Genomic DNA, 22,994 nt, shown 5'->3' on the forward strand with positions numbered 1-22,994 from the left:
AGTCAGAAATATTGTCCTCTGGTTGTCGTCTTCGTTCTAGCACTTCACACTCTATCTGATACAGATCTCCAGTATTGCTCTGGTTCCCAGCATTGTGTGGTTCGTCCCGGCCTTAGCTTTGAGATATTCCTGTCGGCACAGAATCACAATCCATGGCCCATGGGTGGTGTGTGGAATTGACTACCTGTGAAATATTCCTCTCAGCGCAGAACTTATGGCCTTTGGTTGGATTGTGGAAAGAGAACATCTCTGATTTCCTGGAATGGAAAGTGATGTCCTGGGAGCGGATGGGGTGAAGCAAAGAAACTGAGAAAAGGGAACAGCATTCTTGGAGGAGATAGGGTGGGAAGAGGTGTTATCGAGGTAACTGTGGGATTTATGTTGATGCACAGTTTGTCTCCAGAGATGCAGACAGAGAGGGTTAGGAATGGGAAGGAGATGGGCCAAGTGAATTGAAGGGCAAGGTGGAAATTGGAGGCCAAGTTGATAAAATTGATGAGCTCAGCATGGCTGTACGAAGCTGCACCAATGCAGTCGTCTGGGTAGTGGAGGAAGAGTTAGGGAGTGTAACCGAACTTCAACGATTCAACACAGCCAACAAACAGGCAGGCCATGAGACTGCCCATGGACATGCCTCGAGTTTGGAGAGAGTGTGAAGAGCTGAGAGTGCGAGGGAAAAATGTGACCTCCAGTTCTAGTCTTACCTAACCTCAGTGGAAAAGCTACCTTACCTGGTGAGGGCCTCCGTCGGTCAGAGCTGACGGCGGATATTGCGTCCGAGCTGTCCAGATACGCAAGCCCGGGCAGTACGATATTGGAGAGCAAGCTGTTGCCCACGTAGCAGGCTGCCCCTCTCCAAGCAACTGATGAACCCAAAGGAACAGCAAAGACCGATAGAGTTTGGTACCGGCGGCATCGCAGGAGTTGCCAGTCAGCGTTGAACTCAGTGTTGAACTGCCTTAGGGACTGCAGCTCAGGATTTTTCCTCAGGGTTTACTCCCAAAGCCGTCCCCATGAGTGGGTAGAGCTGCAAGGCAGCGGAGGTTTGAGATCAGTTTCTCTTATCTGGATGAGCTACAAACCAAGGCCGGAGAGCCCCATCTGGACGAAGTGACTAGTTTTAAGATGCCAGTAACCTGCCTGTGCCCCTTCCCCTGTCAGCAGAAGCGGATCTACCTACCCATATAATGTGGTATACCTCTATCAAATGGAAGCACCTTCAATACAGAAATATTCCATGATTTCACTGAACTACAGACAATAAAGTCTTCGCCCATTCTGACTGTTCGGTCATTTCCCCGATCCCCATCAGTTTCCAGCATCAGTTGGAAGTGGTCCAACGTCCACTCCAATCTCTGTCTTACCAGCTGTTTCCAGAAAAGCTGTTGGAATCTTTGTTGAAATTATTGGCTCATTCACGCCGCAAGTTTCACATTTCCCTCGTTTACAGCTTGTTTCTGTTGTCACAGGTGCGGCGCCGGACCCCCGGCCTCTGTGCCTGGGGTGCCAGGGCTGGGCTTACAGGACCGGGGATGTACTTGACCTCAGGGTGGCGGTGCGGGGCAGTCGTCAGGGCTAATTGTCTCTTTGCCCCCCACCCACAGGAACGCCAGCTCAGCGGACGGTGGCCGCAGCAGTCGGTCTGCTGAATGGTGGGAAGACGATGACGTGTAAGTGGGAAATGTGACTTCACACACCGACCAGCTGACCAGGATCACTGGCCGGTTCCTCGTGACCATGCCCGTGAAATATTCCTCCCCGCGGTGAAGCTGCGGCCCGTGGCTGGTTTGTGGAACTGTTCCCCATGACTGTGCCTGTGAAACAATCCTCTCTGCCCGAATCCCCTGCACCTTGGCTGCTTAGTGGAACCGATTCCCAAGGCAGCTGCCTCCCAACAGCCCAGTTGTTTTAAGAATAAGGGGGAGGCCATTTAGAACGGAGTTGAGGAAAAACTTTTTCACCCAGAGAGTGGTGGATATATGGAATGCTCTGCCCCAGAAGGCTGTGGAGGCCAAGTGTCTGGATGCTTTCAAAAAAGAGATGGATAGAGCTCTTAAAGATAGTGGAATCAAAGGTTATGGGGATAAGGCAGGAACTGGATACTGATAGTGGATGATCAGCCGTGATCACAGTGAATGGCGGTACCGGCTCGAAGGGCCAAATGGCCTACTCCCGCACCTATTGTCTATTGTTCTCACACATCTCCCAGTCACACTTCGCAACTGAGTGGCTGTGTTGTGTGCATCCTCTGCACCGTCTCACCTAAAGGCAGCACCTCACCCTCTCACACCGCGGACATCGGTGTTATGGGAGGAGGCATTGCCTGTGTATTGCTGAGAGACACCGCTCCGTGTCCCTGAGCCGACACCGCTCGGTGTCCCTGAGTCGACACCGCTCGGTGTCCCTGAGCGGACACCTCTCCGTGTCCCCGAGCCGATACCGCTCGGTGTCCCTGAGCCGACACCGCTACGTGTCCCTGAGCCGACACCGCTCCGTGTCCCTGAGCCGTCACCTCTCCGTGTCCCTGAGCCGTCACCTCTCCGTGTCCCTGAGCCGTCACCGCTCTGTGTCCCTGAGCCGTCCCGCTCCGTGTCCCACCCCTCCGTGTCCCTGAGCCGTCACCGCTCCGTGTCCCTGAGCCGTCACCGCTCCGTGTCCCTGAGCCGACACCGCTCCGTGTCCCTGAGCCGACACCCCTTCGTGTCCCTGAGCCGTCACGGCTCCGTGTCCCTGAGCCGTCACCGTTCCGTGTCCCTGAGCCGACACCTCTCCGTGTCCCTGAGCCGTCACCGCTCCGTGTCCCTGAGCCGACACCGCTCCGTGTCCTTCAGCCGACATCTCTCCGTGTCCCTGAGCCGTCACCGCTCCGTGTCCCTGAGCCGGTCCGATCCGTGTCCCACCCCTCCGTGTCCCTGAGCCGACACCGCTCCGTGTCCCTGAGCCGACACCCCTTCGTGTCCCTGAGCCGTCACCGCTCCGTGTCCCTGAGTCGTCACCGCTCCGTGTCCCTGAGCCGTCACCGCTCCGTGTCCCTGAGCCGTCCCGCTCCGTGTCCCTGAGCCGACACCGCTCCGTGTCCCTGAGCCGTCACCTCTCCGTGTCCCTGAGCCGACACCGCTCGATGTCCCTGAGCCGTCACCGCTCGGTGTCCCTGAGCCGTCAGCGCTCCGTGTCCCTCAGCCGACACCGCTCCGTGTCCCTGAGCCGTCACCTCTCCGTGTCCCTGAGCCGTCACCTCTCCGTGTCCCTGAGCCGACACCGCTCGGTGTCCCTGAGCCGTCGCGCTCCTTGTCCGTGAGCCGTCCCGCTCCGTGTCCCTGAGCGTCCTACCTTACACACAGACCCTTTTCATTCTTTTCTTTCTCGAACAGGAATCCAACTGAGGGATATTCGGGTGGGACTGATGGGTAAGTGCGTCCGTGAGCACGGTGGTCACTGAATGAAAGGTGATGCAGATCTGGATGGGTGGTCAGGCTGACGGAGGGCGCTCCAGTGGTAAGAGATGGAAGCTAAGGGGAATGAATGGTGTGAACAGTTTGTTTTGGCTCCGGTGGTGAATGCCCGAACCGGATTTGGTCACAGATCTCCGAATTCTCAGAGTTCCCTGATAGATTTCTCAGGCGAAATCTCCCTTGATCAAAACCGAGCCGACTTCATTCTATTTCGTCCAAGTACTCGGAAATTTTATCCTTAATGACTGTAAAAACTTACCATGGGTAGAGAAAATAGCAACTGTCCATAAGACTAAAAGAACACGACTTCGCCATTCCATCACGGCTGATTTATTATCCCTCTCAACGCCATTTTTCAGCCTTCTTCCTGTGACCTTCAGTAATTACGAAACTATCAACATCCGTTTTAAATATACCCAGTGGGCTGGCTGTTTGTGACAATGAAATCCACAGATTCACCACCCCCGGCTAAATTGCTTCTTGTCTCTGTTCCAGAGGGAGGTCCCTGCATTCTGAGACTCCCTCACTCTCGGAAACTTCCTCTCAACGTGCACTCTGACCAGGCCTTTCGATATTTGATAGGTTTCAGTGAGGTCACTCCTCATTCTTCTAAACTCCAGTGGGTACCCGGAGTCTTCAATACATTAACCCTTCCATTCCCAGAATCATTCTCGTGAGCATCCCCAGACCTTCTCCAATGTCAGTACATCACTTCATTGATAAGTGATTCAAAACTGCTCACAATACTCCAAGTGCTTTCTGACTAATGTTTTATAAAGCCTGAACATTACGTCCTCATCCTCTCGAAATGAATGCTAACAATGCATTTACCTTCCTCATCACTGACCCAATCTGCAAATTGACCTCCCAAGCCCCTGTGCGCTTCCAATTTTTGAATTTTCTCTGCGTTCAGAAAATAGTCTGCACCATTCTTCCTTTTACCAAAGTGTATGACCACACACTTTTCTACACTATATTTCACCTGACACATCTTTGCTCATTGTCCTAACCTGTCCAGTACCTTTTCAGATTTCCTGCTTCCTCGAGTGAAGTCAAGTCACTTCTTATTGTCATTTCAACCATACCTGCTGGTACAGTACACAGTAAAAACGAGATGACGTTTTTCAGGACCATGGAGCTACATGAACAATACAAAAACTACACTGAACTACGTAAAAAAACACACACAAAACTACACCAGACAACAGACCTATCTGCCCGTCTATCTTTGCACTGTCTGCAAAAATAGCCATAGAGCCGTTAATTTTGCTATCTAAATCCTTGAGATCTAACACCAAGAGAAGCAGCCCCAACACTGACTGCTGATGAATGTCACTAGTCAGCGGCAGCCAACTAGAAAAGGCCTATTTTATTGCGTGCCTCCAACTGCCTCGAAACCTCATCCTTAATAATGAGTACCAACATCTTCCCAAACACTGAAGTCTGGCTAACTGGTCTATAGTTTCTTGCCTTTCGCCTCCCTCCCTCTTAAAAAGTGGAGTGGCAGTTATAACTCTGGAAGTATTCTAGCATCTAATTGCTCTTCGGGTCATAGCGTAATGGCATAATAGAAAAGTACAGCATAGAAACAGGCCCTTGAACCCATCTAGTCCATGTGGAATCATTTAAACTGCCTAGTCCTGTACCTGAACCATAGTCCTCCACATCTCTACTATCCATGTCTCTATTCAAACTTCTCTGAAACTTTGAAATCGACCTTGTTCTGGCAGCTCGTTCCACACTCTCACAATGTTCTGAGTGAAGAAGTGACACTCCACCCCCCCCCACCATGTTCCCTTAAACTCTTCACCTTAATCCCTTAACCCATGACCTCTGGTTGCAGTCCCACAGAGCCTTAGTGGAAAAAGCCAGCTTGCTTTTACCCTTTCCATACCCCTCATAATTTTTTATACCTCTATCAAATGTCCTCTCAATCTTCTGCATTCCATGGAATAAAATCCGAATTTATTCAAACTCTCCTTACAACTCAGATTCTCTAGATCTGGCAATATCCTTGTAAATTTCCACTGTTCTCTTTCAATCTTTCCTGTAGGTAGGTGGCCAAGGCTGCACACAACACTCCAAGTTAGGCCTCACCAGTGTCTTATGTAACTTCAACAGGATCTCTCATTTCCTGTACGTTGATTTATGAAGGCTAATGTACCAAAAGCTTTCTTTACGACCCTGTCTACCTGTGATTCCATTTGCAATGCATTATGGACCTGTATTCTAAGATCATAACCCGTGTCCATTGGGTGTTTTGTGGAATTGATTATCTCCGCGTTGACTCCCAACAACACATTTGTTCTTACACGTCCTTCAGTGTAGAGCTGTGAGTCTGTCACACAGGGAGTTTCACGGCGTTCCCATCTGAAGACGGCACTCCACTCCCACAGACGGTGAAGCTGAGTGTTTTGGGAGGGGCGGTGTGTACCTGCATCGCACCGTGTCTCTGATAGCCCCACCCTGCGGCACACACACTCTCATTCTTTCCCTTCACATTCTGACGTAGGGGCATATTCGGAGGTGGCAGGATGAGACGCTCTGACAGCGGGTAAGTGACGGTGGGAAGACGTGTCTGTGACCGGCTCGGAAAATGAACCGAACGCAGCCCCTGCTGAAGGAGAATGTGGTTAATGTTTAATGAGGGCATTTGGAGACAGAGAGAGAAAGAGAGAGTGAGAGAGGGAGAGAGGAAGATAAAGGGGGCATGGAGAGGGACATGGTGAGATAGAGGGAGACGGAGTTGGAGATAGGGAGGAAGAGGGAGATGAAGACACAGGGGGTGAGGGAGAAGGAGAGGGAGAGGGTGAACGAGGTGGAGAAGGAAATGCAGAGGGAGAGAATCAGAAAGGGAATGGGGGATGAAAAATTTGTGAAATACAGGAGGAAAATCTCCAGAGACCCAACAGCAAAGTGAAGGGGGTGGAAATATCCCGTGGGTCAGACAGTGTGCTTCGGGGACAGAGAAACGGGGTCAGTGTCCCAGGGAACTCTACCGTTGGACTGTCAAGTTCTGGCAGGGACGATGGAAACTGGAAGTGTGGAGCTTGACATTGAGTCCTGAAGTCTGCAAGGTTCCCAGATGGAAGGTGGGCTGGTGGTCCCCGGGCTTCCACTCAGCAGCTCTGGAAGAGTTGAGAAGTTGGGTGGGAGTGAGATTGTGGTGTGTGGGCTGAGACTGATGGGTAATCGGAGGATGAGGGGTCCCTAATTCTTTATTTTCTCCACAATCCCAAACAGTTCCTCAGATGCCAGCAGTGGGATGTTGCCAGGGTAAGTCGATGTGGAACATTGTGTCAATGAGCCGGACGGTGACTGAACGGGAGACACTGCAGTATCGGTTGGCTGCTCTTGTGACAAATGGGTGGGGGAGATCTGATTGTGAGAGACACAAGCCCCTCCTCACACTGCTCGTCCAAGGGGAAGGAATGGTGTGAAAATCTTCTCTCTTATTTCGTAGTAAATGCCCAAGCTTGGTGTGATCACGGAGCCCTGGCATCGATCTTGGGGTTGCTCAGAGAACCCAACAGATTTTCAGTCACAGTCTCCCCTTATACAAACTGGGTTTTAGCCTATCCTGTTATTAAAAGAATAGTAGTCCGAAATTCCACCCTGCACAATAATTGTAAAATGTTAACAGCCATGAAGGTGAGAGAGACTGTATTTCCTTTGTTTTGCTTCCTTCCCTCGTGAAACAGCTTTGTTTGGTTTGCCAATTTCCAGTGCTCTGTGATTTCCCCTGACTCCTGTTGTTCCTGAAAGGGCAGTACTATTCGGATTTACTTAGCCTTCTCCCACAGAAGCCTGGTGTGTTGTGCCGCTGGTCGAGGAGATTTACTCCTTTTCATGTGTTTCATCTTCACTAACAGGTTGTACATTCCCAATGCCTCTCACTTCTGCTCCTGACTCTCCTGATTTTCAGGCATAGTTCTGGTCTCTTCCCATTTGAAGACGGGCGTAATGTGCTCACTTTGAATCACAGAGTTACAGACACTACTGCAGAGAAAGAGGTCCTTCTGGTCGATGTACCTTTCCAAACTAATCCTAAGTGTTGCAGCTGGATCCACATCCAGGGTTTTTTCAGTAGCTCAGTATCTGAGTGAAGCTCCCCTCAAATATTTTCCACCATTCAGTCAGAAATATTGTCCTCTGGTTGTCGTCTTCGTTCTAGCACTTCACACTCTATCTGATACAGATCTCCAGTATTGCTCTGGTTCCCAGCATTGTGTGGTTCGTCCCGGCCTTAGCTTTGAGATATTCCTGTCGGCACAGAATCACAATCCATGGCCCATGGGTGGTGTGTGGAATTGACTACCTGTGAAATATTCCTCTCAGCGCAGAACTTATGGCCTTTGGTTGGATTGTGGAAAGAGAACATCTCTGATTTCCTGGAATGGAAAGTGATGTCCTGGGAGCGGATGGGGTGAAGCAAAGAAACTGAGAAAAGGGAACAGCATTCTTGGAGGAGATAGGGTGGGAAGAGGTGTTATCGAGGTAACTGTGGGATTTATGTTGATGCACAGTTTGTCTCCAGAGATGCAGACAGAGAGGGTTAGGAATGGGAAGGAGATGGGCCAAGTGAATTGAAGGGCAAGGTGGAAATTGGAGGCCAAGTTGATAAAATTGATGAGCTCAGCATGGCTGTACGAAGCTGCACCAATGCAGTCGTCTGGGTAGTGGAGGAAGAGTTAGGGAGTGTAACCGAACTTCAACGATTCAACACAGCCAACAAACAGGCAGGCCATGAGACTGCCCATGGACATGCCTCGAGTTTGGAGAGAGTGTGAAGAGCTGAGAGTGCGAGGGAAAAATGTGACCTCCAGTTCTAGTCTTACCTAACCTCAGTGGAAAAGCTACCTTACCTGGTGAGGGCCTCCGTCGGTCAGAGCTGACGGCGGATATTGCGTCCGAGCTGTCCAGATACGCAAGCCCGGGCAGTACGATATTGGAGAGCAAGCTGTTGCCCACGTAGCAGGCTGCCCCTCTCCAAGCAACTGATGAACCCAAAGGAACAGCAAAGACCGATAGAGTTTGGTACCGGCGGCATCGCAGGAGTTGCCAGTCAGCGTTGAACTCAGTGTTGAACTGCCTTAGGGACTGCAGCTCAGGATTTTTCCTCAGGGTTTACTCCCAAAGCCGTCCCCATGAGTGGGTAGAGCTGCAAGGCAGCGGAGGTTTGAGATCAGTTTCTCTTATCTGGATGAGCTACAAACCAAGGCCGAAGAGCCCCATCTGGACGAAGTGACTAGTTTTAAGATGCCAGTAACCTGCCTGTGCCCCTTCCCCTGTCAGCAGAAGCGGATCTACCTACCCATATAATGTGGTATACCTCTATCAAATGGAAGCACCTTCAATACAGAAATATTCCATGATTTCACTGAACTACAGACAATAAAGTCTTCGCCCATTCTGACTGCTCGGTCATTTCCCCGATCCCCATCAGTTTCCAGCATCAGTTGGAAGTGGTCCAACGTCCACTCCAATCTCTGTCTTACCAGCTGTTTCCAGAAAAGCTGTTGGAATCTTTGTTGAAATTATTGGCTCATTCACGCCGCAAATTTCACATTTGCCCCGTTTACAGCTTGTTTCTGTTGTCACAGGTGCGGCGCCGGACCCCCGGCCTCTGTGCCTGGGGTGCCAGGGCTGGGCTTACAGGACCGGGGATGTACTTGACCTCAGGGTGGCGGTGCGGGGCAGTCGTCAGGGCTAATTGTCTCTTTGCCCCCAACCCACAGGAACGCCAGCTCAGCGGACGGTGGCCGCAGCAGTCGGTCTGCTGAATGGTGGGAAGACGATGACGTGTAAGTGGGAAATGTGACTTCACACACCGACCAGCTGACCAGGATCACTGGCCGGTTCCTCGTGACCATGCCCGTGAAATATTCCTCCCCGCGGTGAAGCTGCGGCCCGTGGCTGGTTTGTGGAACTGTTCCCCATGACTGTGCCTGTGAAACAATCCTCTCTGCCCGAATCCCCTGCACCTTGGCTGCTTAGTGGAACCGATTCCCAAGGCAGCTGCCTCCCAACAGCCCAGTTGTTTTAAGAATAAGGGGGAGGCCATTTAGAATGGAGTTGAGGAAAAACTTTTTCACCCAGAGAGTGGTGGATATATGGAATGCTCTGCCCCAGAAGGCTGTGGAGGCCAAGTCTCTGGATGCTTCAAAAAAGAGATGGATAGAGCTCTTAAAGATAGCAGAATCAAAGGTTATGGGGATAAGGCAGGAACTGGATACTGATTGTGGATGATCAGCCATGATCACAGTGAATGGCGGTACCGGCTCGAAGGGCCAAATGGCCTACTCCCGCACCTATTGTCTATTGTTCTCACACATCTCCCAGTCACACTTCGCAACTGAGTGGCTGTGTTGTGTGCATCCTCTGCACCGTCTCACCTAAAGGCAGCACCTCACCCTCTCACACCGCGGACATCGGTGTTATGGGAGGAGGCATTGCCTGTGTATTGCTGAGAGACACCGCTCCGTGTCCCTGAGCCGACACCGCTCGGTGTCCCTGAGTCGACACCGCTCGGTGTCCCTGAGCGGACACCTCTCCGTGTCCCCGAGCCGATACCGCTCGGTGTCCCTGAGCCGACACCGCTCCGTGTCCCTGAGCCGACACCGCTCCGTGTCCCTGAGCCGTCACCTCTCCGTGTCCCTGAGCCGTCACCTCTCCGTGTCCCTGAGCCGTCACCGCTCTGTGTCCCTGAGCCGTCCCGCTCCGTGTCCCACCCCTCCGTGTCCCTGAGCCGTCACCGCTCCGTGTCCCTGAGCCGTCACCGCTCCGTGTCCCTGAGCCGACACCGCTCCGTGTCCCTGAGCCGACACCCCTTCGTGTCCCTGAGCCGTCACGGCTCCGTGTCCCTGAGCCGTCACCGTTCCGTGTCCCTGAGCCGACACCCCTTCGTGTCCCTGAGCCGTCACGGCTCCGTGTCCCTGAGCCGTCACCGTTCCGTGTCCCTGAGCCGACACCTCTCCGTGTCCCTGAGCCGTCACCGCTCCGTGTCCCTGAGCCGTCCCGATCCGTGTCCCACCCCTCCGTGTCCCTGAGCCGACACCCCTTCGTGTCCCTGAGCCGACACCGCTCCGTGTCCCTGAGCCGACACCGCTCCGTGTCCCTGAGCCGTCACCGCTCCGTGTCCCTGAGCCGACACCGCTCCGTGTCCCTGAGCCGTCCCGCTCCGTGTCCCTGAGCGTCCTACCTTACACACAGACCCTTTTCATTCTTTTCTTTCTCGAACAGGAATCCAACTGAGGGATATTCGGGTGGGACTGATGGGTAAGTGCGTCCGTGAGCACAGTGGTCACTGAATGAAAGGTGATGCAGATCTGGATGGGTGGTCAGGCTGACGGAGGGCGCTCCAGTGGTAAGAGATGGAAGCTAAGGGGAATGAATGGTGTGAACAGTTTGTTTTGGCTCCGGTGGTGAATGCCCGAACCGGATTTGGTCACAGATCTCCGAATTCTCAGAGTTCCCTGATAGATTTCTCAGGCGAAATCTCCCTTGATCAAAACCGAGCCGACTTCATTCTATTTCGTCCAAGTACTCGGAAATTTTATCCTTAATGACTGTAAAAACTTACCATGGGTAGAGAAAATAGCAACTGTCCATAAGACTAAAAGAACACGACTTCGCCATTCCATCACGGCTGATTTATTATCCCTCTCAACGCCATTTTTCAGCCTTCTTCCTGTGACCTTTAGTAATTACGAAACTATCAACATCCGTTTTAAATATACCCAGTGGGCTGGCTGTTTGTGACAATGAATTCCACAGATTCACCACCCCCGGCTAAATTGCTTCTTGTCTCTGTTCCAGAGGGAGGTCCCTGCATTCTGAGACTCCCTCACTCTCGGAAACTTCCTCTCAACGTGCACTCTGACCAGGCCTTTCGATATTTGATAGGTTTCAGTGAGGTCACTCCTCATTCTTCTAAACTCCAGTGGGTACCCGGAGTCTTCAATACATTAACCCTTCCATTCCCAGAATCATTCTCGTGAGCATCCCCAGACCTTCTCCAATGTCAGTACATCACTTCATTGATAAGTGATTCAAAACTGCTCACAATACTCCAAGTGCTTTCTGACTAATGTTTTATAAAGCCTGAACATTACGTCCTCATCCTCTCGAAATGAATGCTAACAATGCATTTACCTTCCTCATCACTGACCCAATCTGCAAATTGACCTCCCAAGCCCCTGTGCGCTTCCAATTTTTGAATTTTCTCTGCGTTCAGAAAATAGTCTGCACCATTCTTCCTTTTACCAAAGTGTATGACCACACACTTTTCTACACTATATTTCACCTGACACATCTTTGCTCATTGTCCTAACCTGTCCAGTACCTTTTCAGATTTCCTGCTTCCTCGAGTGAAGTCAAGTCACTTCTTATTGTCATTTCAACCATACCTGCTGGTACAGTACACAGTAAAAACGAGATGACGTTTTTCAGGACCATGGAGCTACATGAACAATACAAAAACTACACTGAACTACGTAAAAAAACACACACAAAACTACACCAGACTACAGACCTATCTGCCCGTCTATCTTTGCACTGTCTGCAAAAATAGCCATAGAGCCGTTAATTTTGCTGTCTAAATCCTTGAGATCTAACACCAAGAGAAGCAGCCCCAACACTGACTGCTGATGAATGTCACTAGTCAGCGGCAGCCAACTAGAAAAGGCCTATTTTATTGCGTGCCTCCAACTGCCTCGAAACCTCATCCTTAATAATGAGTACCAACATCTTCCCAAACACTGAAGTCTGGCTAACTGGTCTATAGTTTCTTGCCTTTCGCCTCCCTCCCTCTTAAAAAGTGGAGTGGCAGTTATAACTCTGGAAGTATTCTAGCATCTAATTGCTCTTCGGGTCATAGCGTAATAGCGTAATAGAAAAGTACAGCATAGAAACAGGCCCTTGAACCCATCTAGTCCATGTGGAATCATTTAAACTGCCTAGTCCTGTACCTGAACCATAGTCCTCCACATCTCTACTATCCATGTCTCTATTCAAACTTCTCTGAAACTTTGAAATCGACCTTGTTCTGGCAGCTCGTTCCACACTCTCACAATGTCCTGAGTGAAGAAGTGACACTCCACCCCCCCCCACCATGTTCCCTTAAACTCTTCACCTTAATCCCTTAACCCATGACCTCTGGTTGCAGTCCCACAGAGCCTTAGTGGAAAAAGCCAGCTTGCTTTTACCCTTTCCATACCCCTCATCATTTTTTATACCTCTATCAAATGTCCTCTCAATCTTCTGCATTGCATGGAATAAAATCCGAACCTATTCAAATTCTCCTTACAACTCAGATTCTCTAGATCTGGCAATATCCTTGTAAATTTCCACTGTTCTCTTTCAATCTTTCCTGTAGGTAGGTGGCCAAGGCTGCACACAACACTCCAAGTTAGGCCTCACCAGTGTCTTATGTAACTTCAACAGGATCTCTCATTTCCTGTACGTTGATTTATGAAGGCTAATGTACCAAAAGCTTTCTTTACGACCCTGTCTACCTGTGATTCCATTTGCAATGCATTATGGACCTGTATTCTAAGATCCCTTTGTTCTACCACACTCCTCAGAGCCCTACCGTTCACTGTGTAAGATCAACCCTGGTTGGTCCTACCAAAGTGCAACATCTCACACTTGTCTGCATTAAATTCCATCTGCCATTTCTCAGCCCACTTTTCCAGCCTGTCCAGATCCCACTGCATGCTCTGATAGTCTTCCTCACTGTCCACTATACCCACAATCTTGTTGTTATCCGCAAATTTACTGATCCAGTTATCCACATTATCATCAAAATGATTGATATAGCTGACAAACAACAATATGAGCCAGCACCAATCCCTGTAACTTGCCACTAGTGACAGGCCTGCAGTCAGAGAGGCAACCATCTACTACTACCCTCTGGGTTTTCCCACAAAGCCAATGTCTAATCCAATTTACTACCTCATCTTGAATACCGAGCGACTCAACCTTCTTGACCAACCTCCCTTGTGGGACCTTGTCACAGGCCTTGCTAAAGTCCATGTAGACAACATCCACTTCTTGCCTTCAACAACTTTACTGGTAACTTCGAAAAATTCTGCAAGATTGGTTAGACACTATTAACCACACATAAAGCCAAGCTGAGTATCCCTAATCCCTGGCTATCCAAATATTCATATATCTGGTCTCTAAGCATACTTTTCAATAACTCTCCGACTACTGTTGTTAGGCTCACTGGCATATCGTTTCCTAGTTTATATTTAGAGACTTCCTTAAACAGCGGAACAACCTTGGCTATCTTACAATCCTTTGGTACTTCACCTATCGATAAGAATGATTTAAATATCTCTGCTTGGGCCCCTGCAATATCTGCCCTTGCCTCCCACAGATCTGAAGGAACACATTTTCAGGCCTGAAGGATTTATTTTCCTCAAGGCAGTAAACATCTCCAGCTCTGTAATCGGTATGGGCTCTGCTACTTTGCTTCACTCTGCAGACTGTCTCACGAGTAAATACAGATGCAAAAAAAAACATTTAATATCTCCACCAACTATTTGGCACTATGCATGGATTACCATTCTGAATTTTGAAAGATCACTGCTAATGCCTCCACAATCTCTTGAGCTGCCTCTTTCAAAACTCTGGGATGTCATCCATCTGGTCTATATGACTTATCTGTCTTCAGACCTTTCAGCTTCTCATTAATAATGACAACTACATTCACTTCAGCCTCTGATCCTCTTGAATTCTGGTTATATAAGTTTTAAGTTTTTAAGTTCCTCGGCTTTAAGTGGCTTTAAGTTCCTCAGGGTCAATATCACAGATGACCTGACTTGGCCAACCAAGCAGAGTTCACTGCCAAGAAGGCCCACCAGCGCCTTTACTTCTTGAGAAAACTAAAGAAATTTGGCCTGTCCCCTAAAACCCTCGCTAATTTTTATAGATGCATCGTAGAAAGCATTCTTCTAGGGTGCATCACAACCTGGTATGGAAGTTGTCCTGTCCAAGACCGGAAGAAGCTGCAGAATATTATGAACATGGCGCAGCACATCACACAAACCAATCTTCCGTCCGTGGACTCACTTTACACCGCACGCTGTCGGAGCAGTGCTGCCAGGATAATCAAGGACACGACCCACCCAGCCAACACACTTTTCGTCCTCTTTCCCTCCGGGCGAAGGTTCAGGAGCTTGAAGACTCGTACGGCCAGATTTGGGAACAGCTTCTTTCCAACTGTGATAAGACTGCTGAACGGATCCTAACCCGGATCTGGGCCGTACCCACCAAAAGTAAAAGTGGCAGGCCGTCAAATCCAGGGCAAGCATTAAAAAGGGCTAAGAGAGTTGTAAAAGAGCGCCTGAAGGCTTTATGTGTCAATGCAAGGAGCATTCGTAATAAGGTGGATGAATTGAAAGTGCAGATTGTTATTAATGATTATGATATAGTTGGGATCACAGAGACATGGCTCCAGGGTGACCAGGGATGGGAGCTCAACATTCAGGGATATTCAATATTCAGGAGGGATAGACATGATGGAAGGGGAGGTGGGGTGGCGTTGCTGGTTAGTTAAAGATGAGATTAACGCAATAGAAAGGAAGGACATAAGCCGGGAAGATGTGGAATCGATATGGGTAGAGCTGCGTAACACTAAGGGGCAGAAGACGCTGGTGGGAGTTGTGTACAGGCCACCTAACAGTAGTAGTGAGGTCGGAGATGGTATTAAACAGGAAATTAGAAATGTGTGCAATAAAGGAACAGCAGTTATAATGGGTGACTTCAATCTACATGTAGACTGGGTGAACCAAATTGGTAAAGGTGCTGAGGAAGAGGATTTCTTGGAATGTATGCGGGATGGTTTTTTGAACCAACATGTCGAGGAACCGACTGGAGAGCAGGCTATTCTGGACTGGGTTTTCAGCAATGAGGAAGGGTTAATTAGCGATCTTGTCGTGAGAGGCCCCTTGGGTAAGAGTGACCATAATATGGTGGAATTCTTCATTAACATGGAGAGTGACATAGTTAATTCAGAAACAAAGGTTCTGAACTTAAAGAGGGGTAACTTTGAAGGTATGAGACGTGAATTAGCTAAGATAGACTGGCAAATGACACTTAAAGGATTGATGGTGGATATGCAATGGCAGGCATTTAAAGGTTGCATGGATGAACTACAACAATTGTTCATCCCAGTTTGGCAAAAGAATAAATCAAGGAAGGTAGTGCACCCGTGGCTGACAAGCGAAATTAGGGATAGTATCAATTCCAAAGAAGTAGCATACAAATTAGCCAGAGAAAGTGGCTCACCTGAGGACTGGGAGAAATTCAGAGTTCAGCAGAGGAGGACAAAGGGCTTAATTAGGAAGGGGAAAAAAGATTATGAGAGAAAACTGGCAGAGAACATAAAAACGGACTGTAAAAGCTTTTATAGATATGTAAAAAGGAAAAGACTGATAAAGACAAATGTAGGTCCCCTGCAGACAGAAACAGGTGAATTGATTATGGGGAGCAAGGACATGGCAGACCAATTGAATAATTACTTTGGTTCTGTCTTCACTAAGGCGGACATAAATAATCTTCCAGAAATAGTAAGGGACAGAGGGTCCAGTGAGATGGAGGAACTGAGTGAAATACATGTTAGTAGGGAAGTGGTGTTAGGTAAATTGAAGGGATTGAAGGCAGATAAATCCCCAGGGCCAGATGGTCTGCATCCCAGAGTGCTTAAGGAAGTAGCCCAAGAAATAGTGGATGCATTAGTGATAATTTTTCAAAACTCGTTAGATTCTGGACTAGTTCCTGAGGATTGGAGGGTGGCTAATGTAACCCCACTTTTTAAAAAAGGAGGGAGAGAGAAACCGGGGAATTATAGGCCGGTTAGCCTAACGTCGGTGGTGGGGAAACTGCTGGAGTCAGTTATCAAGGATGTGATAACAGCACATTTGAAAAGCGGTGAAATGATCGGACAAATTCAGCATGGATTTGTGAAAGGAAAATCATGTCTGACGAATCTCATAGAATTTTTTGAGGATGTAACTAGTAGAGTGGATAGGGGAGAACCAGTGGATGTGGTATATTTGGATTTTCAAAAGCCTTTTGACAAGGTCCCACACAGGAGATTAGTGTGCAAACTTAAAGCACACGGTATTGGGGGTAAGGTATTGGTGTGGGTGGAGAATTGGTTAGCAGACAGGAAGCAAAGAGTGGGAATAAACGGGACCTTTTCAGAATGGCAGACGGTGACTAGTGGGGTACCGCAAGGCTCAGTGCTGGGACCCCAGTTGTTTACAATATATACTAATGACTTGGATGAGGGAATTAAATGCAGCAGCTCCAAGTTTGCGGATGACACGAAGCTGGGTGGCAGTGTTAGCAGTGAGGAGGATGCTAAGAGGATGCAGGGTGACTTGGATAGGTTGGGTGAGTGGGCAAACTCATGGCAGATGCAATTTAATGTGGATAAATGTGAAGTTATCCACTTTGGTGGCAAAAATAGGAAAACAGATTATTATCTGAATGGTGGCCAATTAGGAAAAGGGGAGGTGCAACGAGACCTGGGTGTCATTATACACCAGTCATTGAAAGTGGGCATGCAGGTACAGCAGGCAGTGAAAAAGGCGAACGGTATGCTGGCATTTATAGCGAGAGGATTCGAGTACAGGAGCAGGGAGGTACTACTGCAGTTGTACAAGGCCTTGGTGAGACCACACCTGGAGTATTGTGTGCAGTTTTGGTCCCCTAATCTGAGGAAAGACATCTTTGCCATAGAGGGAGTACAAAGAAGGTTCACCAGATTGATTCCTGGGATGGCAGGTCTTTCATATGAAGAAAGACTGGATGAACTGGGCTTGTACTCGTTGGAATTTAGAAGATTGAGGGGGGATCTGATTGAAACGTATAAGATCCTAAAGGGATTGGACAGGCTAGATGCGGGAAGATTGTTCCCGATGTTGGGGAGGTCCAGAACGAGGGGTCACAGTTTGAGGATAGAGGGGAAGCCTTTTAGGACCGAGATTAGGAAAAACTTCTTCACACAGAGAGTGGTGAATCTGTGGAATTCTCTGCCACAGCAAACTGTTGAGGCCAGTTCATTGGCTATGTTTAAGAGGAAGTTAGATATGGCCCTTGTGGCTACAGGGGTCAGGGGGTATGGAGGGAAGGCTGGGTTCTGAGTTGGATGATCAGCCATGATCATAATAAATGGCGGTGCAGGCTTGAAGGGCCGAATGGCCTACTCCTGCACCTATTTTCTATGTTTCTATGTTTCTATGTAATATCCGGACCTGCCTCTCGGTTTTTTTGCACTACCTTACTTCCCATTTTTCAATTTTTTATTTATGATTTATAATTTAAATTTTTAATATTTATTAATTTCAACTATTTTTAATATTTTTAATATTTATAATCCAGGGAGTGTGAAGCGCAGAATCAAATATCGCTCTGATGATTGTACGTTCCAGTACTAATTGTTTGACGACAATAAAGTAGAAAGTATATTACTGGCGTCTTCCGCTGTGAAAACAGCAGCTAAGTACCTAGTTCGCCCCTCTGCCACTTCTCTGTTCCCCATTCCAACCTTTCCAGCATTATTTCCAATGAACCTAGAAGAGTACAGCACAAAAATAGGCCATTCAGCTCATAATGTTGTGATGAAACAGCTTAAAAACAAATCAAGAACAGCCAAACACTAATCCCTCCTACCTACACCGTGTCCCTATCCCTCCATCTTCTTTACATTCAGGTGTCTATCCAAACGTCTCTTAAAATCCTCTGATGTATCTACCTCTACCACCATAGCAGGTCGTGCATTCCAGGCATCCTTGACTCTCCGTGCAGAAGAACTTACCCCTCAATCTTCCTCGAACTTACCCCTTCTCACCTTCAATGCATGCCCTCTGGTATTCGACATTTCAACCCTGGGAAACAGATACTCTCTGCCCACTCTATGTACGCCTCTCATGGTCTTGTAAGACCTGCCCTCAGCAAGTTACAATACAATATGCTTTCTGGCCTCTCAATGATCCTTTCAGCATCTAAATGTTTCCTGGTCTTCCCTTCTTCTCCAGAACCGCACAGAAAGCAGAGCTGAGATCTCACATACAGCAAAGTATTTGATCTCTTGCACATTCAACATGGGAAATGTGGTCACTCGGGGCTCTGTTCAGTAAGGAACAGGAGTTGTAACCCAGGTCTCAGCCTCCTCTCTGTCCCGTCTCCGTCTCTCGTCCATGTCGCTCAGTGTCCACTCCGTACGTAGAATATCTAATTCCTCGTCTTCTTCACATTCCACAGGCGCTTCGTTTTACCAATTGAGAAGACTGAGCGTTCTGCCAAAGAGTAAGTGACCGGCCGGAGTAGAATTGAAGGCTGTAACCTGCTGAAAGAGGATCCCCTTGATGGCTTAATGAGGGCGGTTAGACAGAAACAGCCTGGCTGTTCTTGATTTGCTTTAGCGGAACAGCGGGGCACGACAAGTCTGTCAAACGCAGGTCAGAGTTTCAAGGAGACTCAGCACCAAAGGGAGAATGGGGCAAATGCCCAGAGTAGCCGGCCGTTTGTGTGTTTGGGGAGAGAAGTTGTGTCCACGTTCCAGGGAACTCCACAGCTGGGTTGTCTGGTTCTGGCAGAAACAGAAGAAAGAGGCTTGTCATAGTGTTGACCCTGACATTCAGTGCTGAGGGCTGCAACGTGCCCAGGCTGGTGTGTTCGAGGCTTCCACTGAGTAGCTCTGGAAGAGTTCAGGAGATCAGGTGGGAGTGAGATGGAGAGAGAGGGGGAAGGAGTGAGAGAGAGTGACAGGTAGGTGTTAGATATGGGGTCATTAATTAGACCATAAGTCCATCATACATTGGAGCAGATAAGGCTGTTTGGCCCATCGAGTCTGCTCCACATTCCATCATGGCTGTTTTCTTATCCTTCTCAACTCCACTCTTCTGCCTTCTCCCCGTAACCTTTATAGGCATCCGTTAGTCTCGTGAGACCATGGATCTGCGCCTTGGGTGGTTTCCAGGGCGTAGGCCTGGGCAAGGTTGTATGGAAGACCGGCAGTTGCCCATGCTGCAAGTCTCCCCTCTCCACACTACCGATGTTGTCCAAGGGAAGGGCACTAGGGCCGATACAGCTTGGCACCGGTGTCGTTCGCAGAGCAATGTGTGGTTAAGTGCCTTGTTCAAGGACACAACACACTACCTCAGCCGAGGCTTGAACTAGCGACCTTCAGATCACTCGACCAATGCCTTAACCACTTGGCCATGCGTCAACACCCCTTTCGTGCTCTGATTAATCAAGAACTTATCAACCTCTCCCTTAAACATACCCAATGACTTGGTCTGCAGAGCAATGAATTCCACAGGGTTACCAGACTTTGGCTGAAGATATTTTCCCTCATCTTTGTCCGACATGGATATCTCTCTATTCCGAAGCTGTGCCCTCTGGTCCTAAACTACCTACTGGAGCATTAATCCTCTCCACATCCACCTCATCCACTTTCAATATTCAATAGTTTTTAATGACAACCCTCTCATTCTTCTAAACCAAGCGAGTATACGTTCAGAGCCATCGAAAGAGTCCTCATATTTTAACTCTTTCATTGCTGTGATTATTCTTGTGAAGCCCTCCTGAACCATTTGGAACGCCAGCGCAACCCTTCTCCAATAAGAGACCCCAAAACCACTCACGATATTCCAAGCACAGTCTGACCAATGCCTCATAAAGATTCAGCATTAGGTGCTTGCTTTTGTATTCTGGGCTTCTGAAAATGAATGCTAACATTGCATTTGCCTTCCTTACCATTGACTCAACCTGCAAGTTCACCATTGGGGAATCGTGCATGAGAACTCTCACAACTCTTTGAACTTCTGAAGTTTGAATTTTCTCCACCTTTGGAAGGTAGTCCATGCCTTCATTCCTTCTACTAAAGTGCATGTCACGCAGTTCCCTACAGTGTCCTCCATCTGCCCGTTCTCCCAATCTGTCTGTTTCTCTGCAGACACCCTGTTTCGTTAACACTACTTGTCCCTCTGCTTACCTTCCTCTTGTCCACAAACGTGGCCACAAGTTTAGCAATTCTTTCATCCAGATCATTGACATAAAATCTGAAAAGAAACAGGATTCCATCACCAAGCACAGCTTCCCCCCCCCCCCCACACACACACTTTCTGTTTTCCACAGGGATCGCTTTCTTCGCGACTCCCTTGTCCACTCGCCCCTCCCCACTGATCTCCCTCCCGGTATTTATCCTTGCAAGTGGAGCAAGTTTCACACCTGCCCTCATACCTCCTCCCTCACTACCACTCAGCGCCCCAGACAGTCCTCCCAACACTTCACCTGTGAACCTGTTGGGGTCATACACTGTGTCCAATGCTCTCTGTGAGACCCGACATAGATTGGGAGAGCGCTTCGCCGAGCATCTACGCTCCATCCACCGGAAAAAGCGGGATCTCCCGGTGGCCATCCATTTTAATTCCACTTTCCCTTTCCCATTCCGGTGTGTCCACCCGCGGCCTCCTCTACTGTCAGGAGGAGGCCGCGCTCAGGCTGGAGGAGCAACACCTGGTATTCCGTCTGGGGATCTCCGATCTGATCAATGTCTCAAACTTCCGGTGATGCCCACCCCCACCTTCACCATTTCCATTTCCCTCTCTCACCTCACCTCCTTACCTGCCCATCACCTCCCTCTGGTGCTCTCCCCCCTCCCCCTTTTCTTTCTTCCGCGGCCTTCTGACCTCTCCTATCAGATTCCCCTTCTTCAGCCCTGTATGCGTTTCATTAATCAACTTCCCAGCTCTTTACTTCATCCTGCCCCCCTAGTCTCGCCTATCACCTTGAGGTTCTTCCCTCCCTCCCTTTCTTAATTCTGACTCATCTTTTCTTTTCTCCAGTCCTGCCGAAGGGTCTCGGCCCGAAACGTCGACTGTGCTCTTTCCCGTAGACGCTGCCCGGCCTGACGAGTTCCTCCGCATTCTGTGTGTGTTGCCTGATCTTCCGCAGTAACCCACACAGCAGTGCCTTAGAGACACCCAGGTCGGCCATACCGAAATATTATTCCGCCCCGTGCCTGTGACCTGCACCTGGACCACAGTACCGTATAGCCCTCTCATCCATGCACCTGTCCACATTTCTCTTACAACTGGCGAAGAAAATAGTGGAATAGCGTACAAGAGTAAGCAGGTGTTGATGAGGCTCTATGGGGCACTGGTGAGACCGCATCTTGAATACTGTGTGCAGTTTTGGGCCCCCTATCTTAGAAGGGATGTTCTGATGTCGGAGAAGATTTACGAGGATGATTCCTGGAATGCAGGGGCTAACATATGAGGAGCGTCTGTCGGCTCTTGGATTGTATTCATTAGAGTATAGAAGAATGAGAGGGGATCTCATAGAAACATTTCGAATGTTGAAAGGGTTGGACAGACTAGATATGGAAAGGCTCTTTCCCTTGGTGGGTGAGTCCAGGACAAGAGGCCACAGTCTTAGAATTAGAGGGTACCCATTTAAAACAGATGAGGGGAATTTTGTTTTTTAGCCAGAGGGTCGTGGATTTGTGGAATTCGTTGCCACATACAGCTGTGGAGGCCCGATCATTGAGGGTGTTTAAGGAGGAGATTGATAGGTATCTAATTAGTCAGGCTATCAAGGGATATGGGGAAAAAGCCGGAAATTGGAACGAGACGGGAGAATAGTTTAGCTCATGGTGGAGTGGCCGAGCAGCTTCGACGGGCCGAATGGCCTACTGCTCCTTTGTCTTGTGATCTTGTGAAAATCACGCTGCTGCTCGGGGAATTTGCATGCTCTATAACTCTAGGAACGCGTAACCCAGCGCCTCTCCACACGGTCCCGGTCAAAGGCAGCCGTTTTCACTGCAGAAGCTCAGGGTACATCCCTGCTCATCAGAACGACCCCTTCAGTAAAGGGACTGCGCTTCCACTCTCGGGAATTCTCCCCTCACCTCTCTCTGATTTACCTTCCAGGAATGAGATCTGGTTCGTCGTCACTGGCGGGCTCAACTGTCCCATCCCGTGAGGCCGACGAAGACGCGTTGATTCCCCGCCCTGTTTCATGTTAAACATCGCTCTCTACACGCTGTCCGGTATTAACGCTCTCCCGTCACCAGCCCTCAGTAATCACGGCAACCTGGCATCGGCTCTCCGTGTCCAACCAGTGAATCTCATCGTGACCGCACTGCCGCAACGCGACTCTGGGATCTCCGCTATCCGTGGTCCAACGGCACTGTCGACAGAAGCGATCTCGAGATGACACGTCCCATGACGGCCTGGGGCTCCAGGACACGGTGCAGGGAGAAAGGTGCCCCGCTACATGACCCTTGTATTTCTTGGTGCAGCAGTGCGATTGGGAACGACCAGCGGCCACCCACGGCGACGCGGCTCCTCGGAGAGTGAAGACACGGGTTCATAGCAGGCGCGCTGTACACACAGGGCAGAACGGTCAGCGGATGCCAGATGCGGCGCACCTCCTGTGTGGACTAACTCTCCCGGGCTCTGGTGATGGGAAGGCTTTCTTGTGCTGCATTGTCCACCGCTCCCGATCTGGGCTCGGTACCGA

At 49.3% G+C, this 22,994-nt stretch overlaps 1 long non-coding RNA gene across 1 annotated transcript; it reads left to right on the forward strand.

Annotated features, from left to right (window-relative positions):
- The first annotated feature begins 5,994 nt into the window (after positions 1 to 5,994).
- Positions 5,995 to 22,738, forward strand: LOC134346077 (uncharacterized). Its single transcript, XR_010017822.1, has 6 exons — positions 5,995 to 6,006; positions 6,696 to 6,728; positions 9,191 to 9,256; positions 10,695 to 10,730; positions 18,729 to 18,773; positions 22,403 to 22,738. It is a non-coding gene; the product is annotated as an uncharacterized LOC134346077 (long non-coding RNA).
- Positions 22,739 to 22,994: the final 256 nt, after the last annotated feature.

This window comes from Mobula hypostoma, chromosome 5 (genome assembly GCF_963921235.1).
Source record: "Mobula hypostoma chromosome 5, sMobHyp1.1, whole genome shotgun sequence".
Taxonomy (NCBI): domain Eukaryota; kingdom Metazoa; phylum Chordata; class Chondrichthyes; order Myliobatiformes; family Myliobatidae; genus Mobula; species Mobula hypostoma.